The sequence below is a fragment of the Trachypithecus francoisi genome, unplaced genomic scaffold, assembly GCF_009764315.1.
Source record: "Trachypithecus francoisi isolate TF-2019V2 unplaced genomic scaffold, Tfra_2.0 Lachesis_group3, whole genome shotgun sequence".
Classification (NCBI taxonomy): domain Eukaryota; kingdom Metazoa; phylum Chordata; class Mammalia; order Primates; family Cercopithecidae; genus Trachypithecus; species Trachypithecus francoisi.
The window spans coordinates 42021450-42038148 of record NW_022681468.1 but is presented as its reverse complement, the minus strand read 5'-3'; positions in this window follow the sequence as shown (position 1 = coordinate 42038148).

The window sequence follows — 16699 nt, the reverse complement described above, 5'->3', positions numbered from 1 at the left end:
ATTAGGGTTCAAGGACCTGTGGTTTTGCTCCTAATCAGGTGATGTCAGAAAGCAGCAACAATTCTATAACCAGGTATCTTAGTGATGTTTATCTACAAATCAGGAAGACCAAGAACAGCTGAAGCTGTCATTGGTAACAAAGCAACAGTCATTCATTTTAGCTGGGAGAGGAGGATGTGTGGTCACTTTTCTGATTTGCACAGTGTTCTTATTTTTGTCTTTGTTCACACATGATTATGGAGTGGTCTTGTTTTATCCAACTCCATTGTTGTCACAGGGCACCTCTGTCTCATGTTGATATTGTAAAATTGTGTAAGTTCAACAGTAGAACATCATGGGCTAGCTGTAAGGGTCAGGCCAGGTACCAACTGACACCTATTGGGGACTGCTCTTTTTTCTCAATATTTACACACACAAAAAAAAAAACAGAGTAGCAATTTTCATGAATTTCATGAACCCAGAACTTACAGAAAAAGGATATGTTGATATACTAATTAATAACAGTATCTAACTTACTATCTAACAGTAACTAATTACCTCTCTTGGTCTAAGATAGATCAATTTGAACTAAAAATAATGACATAAACTACCTAAAGAACTTAATCTATAATGCAGAGCTGAGTGACATATACCAAGTTTTTTATCTGAAAATAGAGAATACACTTTATCTTCAAGTGTCATGGAACACTCATGAAAATTGAATACATATTAGTCCACAAAGAAAACCTTAATAAATTCCTAAAAAGAAGCCAGGCCTGGTTGGCTCACACCTGTAATCCCAGCACTTTGGGAGGCCGAGGCGGGTGGATCATCACAAGGTCAGGTGTTTGAGACCAGCCTGGCCAACATGGCAAAACCCCATCTCTACTAAAAATACAAAAAATTAGCCAGGCGTGGTGATGGGCGGCTGTAATCCCAGCTACTCAGGAGACTGAGGCAGGAGAATCACTTGAACCTGGGAGGTGGAGGTTGCAGTGAGCCAAGATCGTGTCATTGCACTCCAGCCTGGACGACAAGAGCAAGACTCCGTCTCAAAAAAATAAAAAAGGAAGAAAGAAAGAAAGAATACAGATAATTTATTCTGATAATAATGAATTAAAACTGGAAATTAATTACAAATTCAAAAAATAAAAAATCCTGATCTTTAAAGTCAAATGGAAAATGTAAAGAAAACCTATAAATTTTCTAGAAAATACTATTAATGAAAACAGTAAGTATCAGACCCTATAGAACAAAACAAAAGCAAAACTCAGAAGACCATTATTAAAATGTTTATATCATTAAAACATAAAAATAAAACATCAAAATTTTTAAAAATAATTTTTTTAAAGAATAACAAAATAAGTCAAAAATAAGGTAAATAAAGGAATTAAGAAAGACAAAGGCAGAAATGAATGAATTTGAACAGAATATCAATAGAGCTAATGCTTAAAACAATAATAATATTTATTAAGAGACACTATATAAAAGCATTGTACTAAACCCTGGCAGTAAAGAGATGTAAGACAGAATTAATACATAAATAAATAAATGAGAAGGTAAACAGTTCCTTACATTAGACAGTTTTCCAAATTAAATTCCCCTTCATAGATATGTTTTACAAATATCTAATAGTGATACTACATAATTGAACGCTTTCACAGCCATGAAAGGAATTCTTTTTGATTGTCATTATAAAAGACTTCTGAGATAACTTTAAACTTAAATATAAACCTTCCTAGACAAAATCACAGGCTCTAATTTTATAAATCTCTTTTCTTCTCATGTCAACAGTTAAAATATGTGGAACATAAACATTTGTCTGGAAACACAAAATCAGCTACTGTTTGTGGGAAAAATAAGTTTATACTTCCCAATAATTTAATGTGAGATAGATAGGCAGGCAGACAGACAGAGATAAGAAGGATAGAGTTTAAGAAAAGGCATAACTCTTGGCCGGGCGCGGTGGCTCAAGCCTGTAATCCCAGCACTTTGGGAGGCCGAGACGGGCGGATCACGAGGTCAGGAGATAGAGACCATCCTGGCTAACACGGTGAAACCCCGTCTCTACTAAAAATACAAAAACTAGCCGGGCGAGGTGGCAGGCGCCTGCAGTCCCAGCTACTTGGGAGGCTGAGGCAGGAGAATGGCGTAAACCCGGGAGGCAGAGCTTGCAGTGAGCTGAGATCCGGCCACTGCACTCCAGTCCGGGCGACAAAGCAAGACTCCGCCTCAAAAAAAAAAAAAAAGAAAGAAAAGGCATAACTCTTCTATTCATGCTTTATTTTTCCATTGTCTGAAAGAATGTGAGTCAGCTATACAAATTTTTTGAGCAAGTGAAAAAATATAAGGATTTGAGGAAGCCCTGGAAATGAGCTCAATAATCACGAAGACAAACCATTCCCCTCCTACTGGGTTTTTCCCATCAGTCTCTAAACATCCCTAAAAATGTACTCAGTGACTCATCACTTTCTGTGTGAGGAGGGCTGTGAGCCTCACCAGCAGTACCATGCGGACCCATGTGTAGGGCAGACAGCGCCAAGGGCCCAGAAACACCATATCCTACATGGTTTCCAGGTTGGTTCCAGAATCAACTGTCTGAGTCAAACTCAGTGAAAAAGGAGACACCTGCAAAAGGAACTGAGACAGGAGCTGATCTTCTAGGTGGATCTTCAGGAGTGAAAGGAAGGAGGAACACACTGAGCAACTCCTGAAGCTTTCTAGACACCACCCTCGTGCTCAAGCATGCTTGAGGTGGGTGGGCTGAAAGCAGGGGAAGCAGAAAGACCCCTCATTCCTGTCCAGTGCTTCCAGAAGAGGGACTCTGATACTTCTGGAGAAGTAGTATACGGCAGGTGTCAAAAGTAACCCACCTACTGATGCAGAGTCTCTGGAGGCATGCTGCCTTAGAGTCCAGAGATGATGATAGATAGATAGATAGATAGATAGATAGATAGATAGATAGATAGATGATAGATAGATAATAGATAGATGATAGATAGATAGATACATAGATAGATACATAGATAGATAGATAGATAGATAGATGATAGATAGATAGGTAATAGATAGATGATAGATAGATAGATAGATAAATAGGTTTCTCCACCCCCTGCATCTAACTAATGCCTTCTTTTCCACTTTCATCAACATCTATCTTAGCTGTCTCCATGATTCTAATTCCTGTTCATTTTTCAGCCTGGTATGGGCTAGCCTCTGCCCCCATCATTCTTTTCTCCCCAGCCACATGGAGGTATAATTGACAAGTTAAAAATGCATATATTTGTATGGACCTTAGAGTGTACAACATGATGTTTTGACATACATATACATTGTGAAATGATGATTATTACAATCAACCTAATTAACATATCCATCACTCCACATAGTTGCCTTTTATATGTGTGTGTGATGAGTATATTAAAATCTAAGTATTAGATGTCTGGCAAATTTCAAGTATAAGATATATTATTATTAACTATAGTCGCCATGCCATACCATAGTTCTCCAGAACTTATTCATCTTATAACTGTATGTTTGTACCACTTGACCAACATCTTCCTATTTTCCCCACCCCCTGAACACTGGTAACTACCCTTCCTTCTACTCTCTGTTTCTACGAGCTCAACTTCTTTAGATTCCACGTATAAGTGAGATCTTGCAGTATATGTCTTTCTATGCCTGGTTTATTTAATCTTTAAGCATAATGTCCTTCAGGCTCATCTATGTTGCCACAAATGGCAAGATTTTCATCTTTCTTAAGGCTGAGTAATATTCATACACACACACGTGTATATAACATTGTGTCCCTTCTTCAGTCGAGCGACTCATGGGTTGTTTCTGTGTGGGGGTACCCACTCCACATCTCTTGTTCCCTCTCGGTAGGAGCAGGGGGGATTATTAAAGATCGTAAGCCTTCCCTCAAACCTACAAAGCCAGGCCAGGTCCTGAGAGCCTCCCATTTTTCTTCCCTAGGACAATACCCTGAAATGCTGAGTTTGTGTGCCTTCTTCCCGTCTTGCAGAGTCAAGCCACTTGTCAGCCAGGATGTACGTATTTGCTTTCCATGGGAGTATGCTCATAGAACCGGATTGGAGTAGGGGGGAGAGCATGCAGAGTGTTTGGGGTACCTGTGGGCCAGCTGGAGGAGGGGTACACAGGCGAGGCCTCCTGAGTGGCTGTGGTCAGGCTTCCTGTGGGAGTTTGCAGGCCAGTTAGCAAGGTTTGCGGCCTCTCTTCCTCTTCCCAACCTCTCCCAACTACTCAGCCATGCCAATCACCTCAGTATTCTGGATGGGGTGAGAAAGCAGCAGGTCTCTTGGGGGCAAGGTCCCACATAGCAGGGGGAGCCAGGGGTCACTCACTGCACTCTCACTTTCTCCCACTGGAGACATCGAGGGCCAAGGACACTGAGCTGCACCCAAGGGAAGGAGTCATGTGGGTAAAGTGAAGCTGTTCTTCTTATCTCTTCAATCATCTATTCTCAGAACTCATATGCTGGAACTTCTCTGCTGGACTCCCAGATTGCCCCAGTTGTACTCGCCTCTGTGAGTAGCTGTCAAAATAGATGTTTCTGTGGAGGGACAGCAGTAGAAAGGTCCTAGTCCACCATTGTGCTGACATCAGCACCATCATTCTTCTCAAATTACTTCTTGGTGAAACCCCATCTCTACTAAAAATACAAAAATTAGCTGGGCGTGGTGGCACATGCCTGTAATCCCAGCTACTTTGGAGGCTGATACAGGAGAATCACTTGAACTTCGGAGGCAGAGGTTGCAGTGAGCCGAGATCGTGCCACTGGGCTCCAGCCTGGGCGACAGAGCAAGACTTCATCTCAAAAAATAAAATAAAATTGCTTCTACCAAGCTCACTCATGACCCTCTAATTACTAAAGCCATTAAAGGCTTGTGGCTTCTTCAGCAGACCTTCTGCTAGCCTTGACACTGCCCACTGTCCTTGTTTGTGAAACTCCTCCCTCAGCTTGCGAAGCCCACTCTCTGTGAGTGTTCTCCTTCTCTCCAGTAGTATCTTCTTAGCCTTTTAAGCTGGCTCCTTCTGATCTGCTTGCCCCTTGAATGGTGGTATCCCCCATGAACTTATATTTGGCTTCTCACCTCACAATTTTCCTGGACCCTTACCTACTCCAGTGATTCCAACTATCAATATGTTGATTTCTAAATTTACATCTGCATGGCTTCTCATGCCTGGTTTCTAATTAATCCCATCATTTCCACTTCCTATTAAAAGACAGAGGAATATGGTAGTTAAAAGCACATAGACTCTGGAGACAGCATGCCTGGGCCATGTGGCCTTAGGGAAGTCACCTAAGCTCTCTCTGTGCCTCAGTTTTCTCATCTGTAAAATGCAACGGGGAGAGTAATAACAGTATCTACTTCACAGAATTATTGTTCAGATTGAGTTAATGTATATAAAGTACCTAGAACACATAATAAGCACAAGGTATTTGCTATTTGGTATTTTGGTATTTTTTGAAGTTCGGCATTGCTGTTTAGTATCTCCTGTAAGCATCTCAAGTTTATTTCCTAAATCCATCTTCAACATATTCATTTAATATACTCATTTTCTCTCCACCTCTGGTGCCCATACCCTAACCAATTCCAACTACCTGGTATTGCAACTGTCAGGCCATACTTACCACTCTAGCTTTATTTCTGGCCATTTTTCCCATACCCATCAACCCTACCCTTTGACTCACAACAGAAACTGAGATCCAGCTGATGGCTCCTTAACCATGTCATGCTCTTGATTCAGAGCCCTTATCTTCCCTCCTGCTTACTCTGCCTGGAATCTTCTCCTTTCATTCCTCTCTACCTAGAACACCTAATCACCACTTCCATGCAGGGCCACTTGGATATAGTTGTGCAGTCTATGCACTGAAGAACTTTAGGATACTCTACTCACAACTTAGTCTATGTGGCCAAAATGTCTTGAACTTGTGTAGTGTGTACACAGTCATACACGATGGCCCTGGCCCACCCTGCCTTATCCAGAAAACTTTTGCTTGTAAGTCTCTGCTTAGAGGTCCCTTCTGTCAGGACGTTCTTCTGGCCTCTTGATCGAATCAAAGCCTGTTTTCTGCTATGCCTGTTTTCTGCCCACCTTTGGCACCTCATGCTGTTAATAGTAGCCCTTTTCACAAAATGTGGTGGTTCAGTGTGTCCAAACCAAACTCCATAACTTCTCTTCACCCCAACTTTGACCAGTCATTCGCTCTTTGTCACCCAAACTTCCCTTCTTTTATATTCTCTTATTTATACAGAACCATCTGTTCATCATATTTTTCAACCAATCCCTTGACAAATTTCTTATCTTCCAGCCATAATTAGTTAATACCCATGGGACTTTTATATCTATTTCCATGAGAGCACATTCCACCTCAGTTATATCCTAACTTTTGTTTATGTGCTAATCTCTCCATAGGCCATGGTTTAATAGGCACAGGATCACCTCCCTATCACCAGTACCTGATATGCTGCTTGAAACTATGTTGTTTGAAATTAACATCTTTAAATCTGTAATAAATAAATATAATAAAATAATATGTAGGATTTAGAATAAACTATAAATCTGTACAAACCATTTGTTAGGACTTCACTAATTCACTCATATGCCTTGAGACCTTGGTTTTTTTCTTTTTAATATATTTTATTTATTTATAATCCTGGTTTTTATTCAGAAAAAATACTGAAATGTGATTTTTTAAATAACTAAATGAACATATTTCCTCATATAAGTAAAAATAATTTTAGTATATGCTCACATATGTTACTACTTGCTAAATCTATTTCAATGCTGAACATTTAGCTGCTATAAAATTAATATTGGCAATTACGGCATGAAAAGAACATTGCCTTGGAGAACACTGTAAGTAGTAAAGTAATTCCAAAAATTACAAATTTAAAATTAGAATTCTAAAAACTGTTATTTTAAGTAAATTCCCATGATTCTTCTGATAACAAAACATTCTTACTACTTATAAATGTAAAAACATATTTCCTTTTAACAATAAAGTCTCGCATCCCGAGAAAAGAAAAAAAAATTACTGTGTTTGAGCCTGGTCTCGGACCCTTACTGATCTTGTAACCTTGGACAAGTCAATCCTACAAAGCCTCAGTTTACTCATATGCAAACAAAAAAGAAAGCAATTATGATGAGATCTTACTGAGTAAAATATCAACATTAAATGTAACATGGTATGTGAAAGTGATTTCTAAACCGTAAAGTGCTGAGTATTATCTCTTATCTCTGTTAATATGATTCCCACCACAGAAACCACTTTCCAAAGAATAACTCGGTCCCCGAATGAATTTGGTTCTCACGTATCTCTATATCACCACAGCTGACTCTGGAGGATAAAAGTCACATTATCTTTTTTTTTTTTTTTGAGACGGAGTCTGGCTGTCTCGCCCAGGCTGGAGTGCAGTGGCCGGATCTCAGCTCACTGCAAGCTCCGCCTCCCGGGTTCACGCCATTCTCCTGCCTCCGCCTCCCAAGTAGCTGGAACTACAGGCGCCCGCCTCGTCGCCCGGCTAGTTTTTTGTATTCTTTAGTAGAGACGGGGTTTCACCGTATTAGCCAGGATGGTCTCGATCTCCTGACCTTGTGATCCACCCGTCTCGGCCTCCCAAAGTGCTGGGATTACAGGCTTGAGCCACCGCCCCCGGCCAAGTCACATTATCTTGAAAGTGAAGAAGAAAATACAGTGTGCACAAACAAAATATACATTTATGTTAGTATTTAATTGTACATTGCATTTGTGTTAGGTATTTTAAAGATTTTTAGGAAACAAAGTCGTAAACTTTAAGTCTCATCCTCAGCTACCAAATAGTGTAGAACAAGGGTCAGCAAACTTTTTCTGTAAAGTGCCAGATAGTAAATATTTCAGTTCTGTGAGCCATATGGTCTCTGTCACAACTACTCAACTCAGCTGTTGTGCAAAAACAGCTATAAACAACATGCAAATAAATGAGTATGGCTAAGTTCCAATAAAACTTTATGTATACACACCAAATTTTGGATTTTATATAGTTTTCACATGTGTTTTAGTCTGGTCAGGCTGCTATAACAAAATACCTTAGACTGGGTAATTTACAAACAACAGAAATGTGTTGCTCACAGTTCTGAAGGCTAGAAAGTCCAAGATAAAGGTGCTGGCAGACGGAGTGTGTGGTGAGGGCCCATTCTCACAGATGGTACCTTCCATGTCCTTGCATGGCAGAAGGGTCAAGCAAGCTTTCTCAAGCTTTGTTTATAATGGTGCTAAATCCTATTAATGAGGTGACCGCCCTCGTGGTCTAATCACCTCCTAATGGCTCCACCTCTTAATATTATCACATTGGGGATGAAGATTTAACATATGACTTTTAGGAGAACACAAATATTCAGACCACAGCAACATGTCATAAAATGTTATCCTTCTTTTGATTTGTTTCTACCATTTAAACATGTAGAAATCACTAGCGCACGGGCTATGTAAAAACAGGCAGCAGGTGAGATTTGGCCTGTGAGCCAACCCCCCATAAAAAGAAAACACTCCACATTGGACATTTAGACACTTTTCTGGTAGAAGAGTAATGCAAGTTAATGCCTTTAACTATAGTAAATTAGCCAGGGTTGGTAGTTTCTTCAAAATTAGAATAAATTTCAGATTATATTACAAGTAAAATTCTTGATTCCTTCTTGGAGCATTGTTGGAGGAAATTTGGAGGTAGCTATTCTAAGGAAAGTCATCATCTACATCAATTCAAGATCCACAAAAATGGTACTCGTGCATATGCTGTACCACATCATCTGCCTTCAAGTGGCTTATCATGGAACCCAGAATGGCTTATATATTTTGAGTGTTTATTACAAATTTGCATCTGAAGAATTCTTGCACCTGGCCATGTATTCTATTTCTCAGGCAATATAATAAGAGTGTAGTTTGAAAAGCCACTCAAACCAGGGTTGCTATGCTCCAAATGTTTGTGTCACCCTAAAATTCGTGTGTTGAACCATGATCACCAATGCGATGGTATTAGGAGGTGGGGCCTTTGGGAGGTGATTAAGCTTGAGGGCAGAGCCCTCATGAATGGGATTAGTGTACAAAAGAGGCCCCAGTGAGCTGCCTTGCCCCTTCCCCAATGTGAGGACACAGCAAGAAGGTGCCATCTATGAAACAGGAAACAGTTTATCACCAGATACCAAATCTGCCTGTACATTGGTCTTTAATTTCCTAGATTCTAGAACAGGGAAAATACATTTCTGTTATTTAAAAGCTACCCAAATTTTGGTATTTTGTTATAGCAGCCCAAACAAACTAAGACAGGTGTTAAATCTCAGCTTTCCCGCTTAATAACTATGTGATTTCCCAGCACTTTGGGAGGCTGAGGCAGGTGGATCACAAGGTCAGGAGTTCAAGACCACCCTGGCCAAGATGGTGAAACCCCATCTCTACTAAAAATACAAAAAAAAAAAAAAAAGGCCAGGCACGGTGGCTCATGCCAGTAATCCCAGCATTTTGGGAGGCTGAGGCGGGCGGATCATGAGGTCAGGAGATCAAAGCCATCCTGGCTAACACGGTGAAACCCCATCTCTACTAAAAATACAAAAAATTAGCCAGGCATGGTGGCGGGCACCTGTGGTCCCAGCTACTCGGGAGGCTGAGGCAGGAGAATGGCGTGAACCTGGGAGGTGGAGCTCGCAGTGAGCCGAGATTGTGCCAGTGCACTCCAGCCTGGGCGACAGAGCAAGACTCTGTCTCAAAAAAAAAAAAAAAAAATGAAAAACAATTAGCCGGTCATGGTGATGGGTGCCTGTAACCCAAGCTACTCAGAAGGCTGAGGCAGGGAATTGCTTGAACCCAGGAGACGGAGGTTGCAGTAAACCAAGATCGTGCCACTGCACTCCAGCCTGGGTGACAGAGCAAGACTCCATCCCAAAAAAACAACAACAAAAAAAAACAAAAAACCTGTGATTTAAAGGAAGCTTGTAAAATCCTTTAAGCTTAATTCCTCATTTGTAAAATGAGAAAAAGAATAAGAATATTTACATAGTTTTTGGAAAGTGAAAGGAGGTCACATAGGTAAAACACTCAGGGCAACACATGGTTCCTCTCCCTCACTCTAGTTCCAATTTCAAAAATATGTTTCAAAACTTCAAAACCCATGTTACTCTAAAGCAAGGCAAATTTCCATCTTTTACTTCTCATTTTTTTTCTGCATTCAGTGTAATCATATGAGGAACCAGTAATAATTCTAAAATTCTTGCTCACACCTGTAATCCCAGCACTTTGGGAGGGTGGTGGGCAGATTGCTTTAGCTCATGTGTACAAGACCAGCCTGGGCAACATGGTGAGACCCCATTTCTACCAAAAACACAAAAAAATAGTCCCAGCTACCCAGGAGGCTGAAGTGGGAGGATTGCTTAAATGGGGTGGGATGGGGAGGGGGGCAGAAGTTGCAGTGAGCCAAGATCGCGCCACTGCACTCCAGCCTTGGTGACATAGCAAGATCCTGTCTCAAAAAAATAAATGAAATAAAATTCTTATCACATATTAGCATTCATGATCACATCTATCTGCATTTAAAATGCCTTCTAACAATGAAGCTGAGCACTCATTTTATTGAAACATTCCAGATACATCTGTTTTCTAATGCAAAGACATTCACAAGAACATCTAAGCATTAACCTCAGTGTGCAAAGTGTCAAAAGATTTTTAAATCATGAATATTTTTCCATGTAAAATATTAATTTAATTTTTCTCAGGAAAATTCAAGTCTAGGGGTGGCATCAGTAGAATAGCAGTTCTCAGGATTCATCCACCACCCCACTTCCCTACGCCTCCACTAAGAGATCAACTAGCAACTATGCACAGATAAGAACACCTTGGTGAAAATCCTGAAACATAGAAATAAGCCTAAGTCACCTGCATGTTCCATAGAAGTGAATAAAAATCCACACTGAAAGGGTAGGAGAAATGGTCTATCTCCTTTCCCCAAGTCAGCACAGTGCCATACAGAGATGATTCCCCAGGGCCGACAGTGGGAAAAGACAACCTGGGTGGTGGACATCCAACTTCCCTAGGATTCAGAGATACTTCCCAGAAAGCCCACTCTCTTCTCACCTCACAGTAAAGGTGGGGAAAAACTGCATGGCTAGACTACCTAGGGTCAGGTAGAAACAAAGCAAGAGTTGCAAAGCCCACAGAGACCAGTGCACAAATTTTGGTGAAAGCTCAGTGTACCTCCTAGCAGTGGTGCTAGATCAGAGATACCAGATAATAGCACAGCCCCCGCCCCACAAAGCTGGACTGGTCACTCCCAGAAGAGATGGGAAATGCTACCTGCTTTGAATCCCTAGATGGCTAGCTGCCAGGCCCAGCCTCAGACTTGGCCAGATTATCCCCCCTCACCCATGAAGGGAGAAGACCCCCCGACACAGTAAATTTCAACAAAAAAAGTAAGGACTAGTTCTGCCACACCCAGGAGTTTAATCAGCATTCCTTGCTGCCACAGAACACAACCCCAGATCACTCCCAGGGAGGGCGACAAATCTCAACAGGACCTTTCCACTGAGTATCGCAGTTGGTCCATTCATCCTGATATTCTTAACCTCAGGAACTCTCCTGCAACCCTGTCCAACTGCGGAAATAGTTCTGGCCTCAGAATACACCCTGTGGCCCAGCTTGATCAGAGGCAATTGAAATGCCTATCCAGTAGCTCAGCCTCATTGCAGAGCTCAGCCAGTGGTTTTGCCAGATAGCAGAGCCCAGCTAGCTGCCCCACCCAAATTCAGAGCAAAAGCAGCAGCCCAGTCATCTAGAGAACCTAAAGGAAGCTCTGCTTTTGCAGGGTCATTAATAGCTGACCCATCTAGAAGCATGGGCTAGATTAAATAGTGAGGGTCTATTCCTGGTAAGGGACACCTATAAAAGCCAGAAAAGGTAGTTGTCTCTGCAAATGCACAGACACCAATGCAAGAATGCAAGAATTACAAAGACTCAAGAAATCATGATACCTCCAAAAGAAACTAACAGATCTTCAACAATACACCTTAAAGAAAAGGAGATTTATGACATGTCAGAAAAAGAATTCATAATGATCCTCTTTAAAAAAAAAAAAAGAAGAAGAAGAAGAATTTCAAGAATATACAAATAAAAAACTAAATGAAACTTGAAAAATAATACACAAACAAAACAAGGAGTTTGACAAAGAAATAGAAACATTTTTTAAACCAAAGAGAAATCCTAGAAATGAAGAATATAATAACTAAAATTAAAAATTCAATAGAGAACTTCAACATCCAGCTCAAGCTAAAGAAACAATCAGGTCGGGCGTGGTGGCTCACACCTGTAATCCCAGCACTTTGGGAGGCTGAGGCAGGCAGGTCAGGAGATTGAGACCATCCTAGCTAACACAGTGAAACCTCGTCTCTACTAAAAATACAAAAAAATTAGCCAGGCATGGTGGCAGGCGCCTGTAGTCCCAGCTACTCAGGAGATTGAGGCAGGAGAATGGCATGAACTTAGGAGGCGGAGCTTGCAGTGAGCTGAGATCATAACACTGCACTCCAGCCTGGGCAAGACAGCAAGACTCTGTCTCAAAAAAAAAAAAAAAAAGAAAGAAAGAATCATTGAGCTTCCAAACAGAACATTTGAAATTACCCTATCAGAGGAGCAAAAAGAGAAAGTAATAAAGAAAGCCGACAGGAATTGTGGGACACCTTTTATAGACCTTATTTATGTGTAATAGTAATATAAGAAGAAGAAAGAGAAAAAGAGCCAGAAAACATTTTAAAAGGAATAATGGATGAAAACTTCCCTAATCTGAGGAAGGAAGCCAGCATCCAAGTACAAGAAGTTAAAAGGTCTCTGATCAAATTCAACTCAAAGAGGAGTTCACCAAGACACATAATAATCAAACTACCAAAAATCAAAGACAAACAAAAAATTCTGAGAGCATCAAGAGATCAGAAATACATCACATACAAAGAAGTCACAATATGACTATCTGTGGACTTCTCAGCACAAACCTTGCAGGCCAAGAGAGAGTGGGATGATAGAGTCAATGTGCTGAACATGCTGAAGGAAAATAATCACAAACCAAGAACACTTCATCCAGAAAAACTGCTTTTCATAAATGAGGCATAAATAAAAACTTTCCTGGACAAACAAAAGTTAAAGAGGTTCATCCTCCACTAGGCATGCATTACAAGAATTGCCAAAAAAAATTCTTTAAACTTTAAACAAAAAGCTGCTAATTAATAACATAAAACTTACAAAAGCAAAAAACTCAATGATATAAATAATACAGAGCAATATTCAGAATGTTCTAGGACTGTAATCGTGGTATATAAAGTAATTTTATCCTTAGTAGGAGAGTTAAAGAATGAAATTATTAATAACAACTATAGCTAAAATGAATTGGAAAGGGATACATACTGCAAAATGATAATACACATTTACATAAAAATATAAATTCAGACATCAAAAACATAAAATAGGAAAAAGTCAAAGCACAGAGTTGTATGCAATCAAAGTTTCATTGTTATCAGCTTCAAATAGACTGTTACAAGTGTAAGATGTTCTATGTAAGCCTTATGGTAACCTAAAAGCACACATACACACACAGACATACACACACAAAAACACAGATACAAAAAATACTACTACAGAAAACCATCGAACCACAAAGCAAGACAACAAGAGAGGAAAAAAGAAACAAATATCTAAAAACAACCAGAAAACAATCTTTTAAATGGCAGTAGTAAGTCTTTACCTGGCAATAATTATCTTTAATGTAAATAGATTAAATTCTCCAAAAAACAGTGTAGAGTGAATAAATGAATTTTACAAAACAAGACCCAACTATATGCTCCCTACAATAAACCCACCTTTTATGTGCTTTTAAGGACACACATAAACTAAAAGTGAAGAGATAGAGAAAGATTTTTCATGCAAATAGAAACCAAAAGAAAGCAGGGATAACAATACTTACATCAGACAAAACAGACTTAAGTCAAAAACTATAAAAGGAGAAAAAGAAAGACATTATAAAGAATTGCTTCATCAAGAGGATATACCATTAGTAAATATATATGAAACCAACAGTGGAGCACCTACATATCTAAAGCAAATATGAAAAGATTTGAAGGGAGAGATAGATTGCAATACAATAATAGTAGGAGACTTTAATACACCACTTTCAGTAATGGGAAGATCACCCAAACAGAAAATTAATAGGGAACCAGTGTACTTGAAGAACACTTTGGACCAAGTGGACCTAACAGGCATATATAAAAGTTCCATCCAGCACGGACAGAATACAAATTTTCCTCAAGTGCACATGGAACATTCTCCAGGATAGATCATGTATTAGCCCACAAGAAAAGTCTTGGCAAATTTAAGATGATTAAAATTATATTAAGTACCTTTTCAAGCACAGTGATATGAAACTAGAAATCAAAAAGTGGAGGAATTTAGGAAAGTGTATTAATATATGGATAGTAAACAACATGCTCCTGAACAACCAATAAATCAGTTTTAAAAATTTGAAGGGAAATTTAAAAATATCTTGAGACAAATGAAAATGGAAACACAACACACTAAAATTTACAGGATGCAGCAAAAGCAGTTCCAAGAGGGAAGTTTATAGCAATAAACCCCTACATCAAAAAGCAGAAAGACCACAAATAAACCACTTCATGTTATGCCTCAGGAAAATTTTTAAAAAACTAAGCCCAACGTCAGCATATGAAAACAATTAGAGCACAAATAAGTAAAATAGAGTCTAGAAAAACAATGAAGGTCAATGAAACAAAGGGTCAATGAAACTGAGAGTTGGTTTTTGAAAAAATAAGCAAAAGCAACAAGTAAGGTAGAATAACCAAAAAAAACCCTCAAATAAAGTCAGAAATGAAAGAAGAGATGTTACAACTGACAACACAGAAAAACAAAGGATTATCAGAGACTACTGTGAACAATTATATGCTAAAAAATTGGATAACCTAGAAGAAATGGATAAATTCCTAGGCACATACAACTTACCAAGACTGAATCACAAAGAAATAGAAAATCTGAACAGACCAATAACAAGGAAGGAGATTGAATCAGTAATAAAAAGTCTCCCATCAAAGAAAAACCCAAAATCTGATGGTTTCACTGCTTAACTCTACCAAACATTTAAAGACAAATTAATGTCAACCATTCTCAAAATATTCCAAAAAATTAGAGGAAAGAACCCTTTCAAACTCATTCTACAAGGCCAGCATTACCCTTATACCAAAGCCAGACAAGGACATCACAAGAAAATAAAACTACAGGCCAATATCCTTGATTAACATAAATGTAAAACTCCTCAGCAAAATAATACCAAATCAAACTCAACAACACATTAAAAGGATCATTCACCATGATGAAATTGAATTTATGCCTGAGATGCAAAGATGTTTCAACATATGCAAATCAATAAGCATGTACATCACATTAACAGACTAAGGAACAAAAATCATATGATCACCTAATTAGATGCAGAAAAAGTATTGACAAATTCAACAACCTTTCATGATAAAAAAAAATTGAATAAATTAGATAAAAAAGAAATGTACTTCAACATGATAAAGCCCATATATTATAAGCCCATAGAAAACATTATACTCAACAATGAAAAATTGGAACCGTTTCCTACAAGATCCAAAAGAAGCCAAGGGTGCCTATTCTTGACACTTCTATTCAGCATAGTATTGGAAGTTCTTGCCAGAACAATAAGGCAAGAAAAAGAAATGAAAGACATCCAAATAGGAAAGGAAGAAATAAAACTGTCACTATATGCTGACAACATGATCTTATATATAGAAAATCATAGAGTCCACCAACACACTGTTAGAACTGACAAATTCAGTAAAGATGTAGGATTTTTAAAAATCAACATTCGAAAATCAGCAGTGTTGCACTACACTAACAACAAACTTTCCAAAAAGAAATCAAGAGAACAATCCCATTTATAATTGATACAAAAATAAAATACATTACTTAGAAATAAATTTAACCAAGGAGGTGAAAGACCTGTACACTGAAAACTATAAAACATTAATGGAGGAAATTGAAGAAGACACAAATAAATGGAAAGATACCCCATGTTTGTGGATAAGATGACTTAATATTGTTAAAATGTCCATACTACCCAAAGAAATATACAGAGTCAGTGCAATCCCTATCAAAATTCCAATGTAATTTTTATAAATACATTAAAAATACTCCTAAAATTTCTATGGAACCACAAAAATATTGAATAGCTAAGTCAATAACAAGCAAAAAGAACAAAGCTAGAAGCATCAAGCTACCTATTTCAAACTATACTACACAGCAATAGTACTAAAACACCATGGTGCTGGCATAAAAATAGACACATAAATCAATGGATCAGAAGAGAGAGCCCAGAAATGAACCCATACATCTGCAATCAATAGATTTTGGACACATATACAATGGGAAAAGGACATCCTCTTCAATAGTGTTGAGAAAACTGGATATCCACATGCAAAAGAATGAACTTAGACCCTTATTTCACAATATATGCAAAAATAAACTCAACTCTTAACCATAAGATCAGAAACTTTAAAATTGCTAGAAGAAAACATAGCAGGGAAAACTACATGACATTGGTCTGGACAACAATTTTGACAACCTGTGGATTCAGAGAAAATATTTACAAATCATATA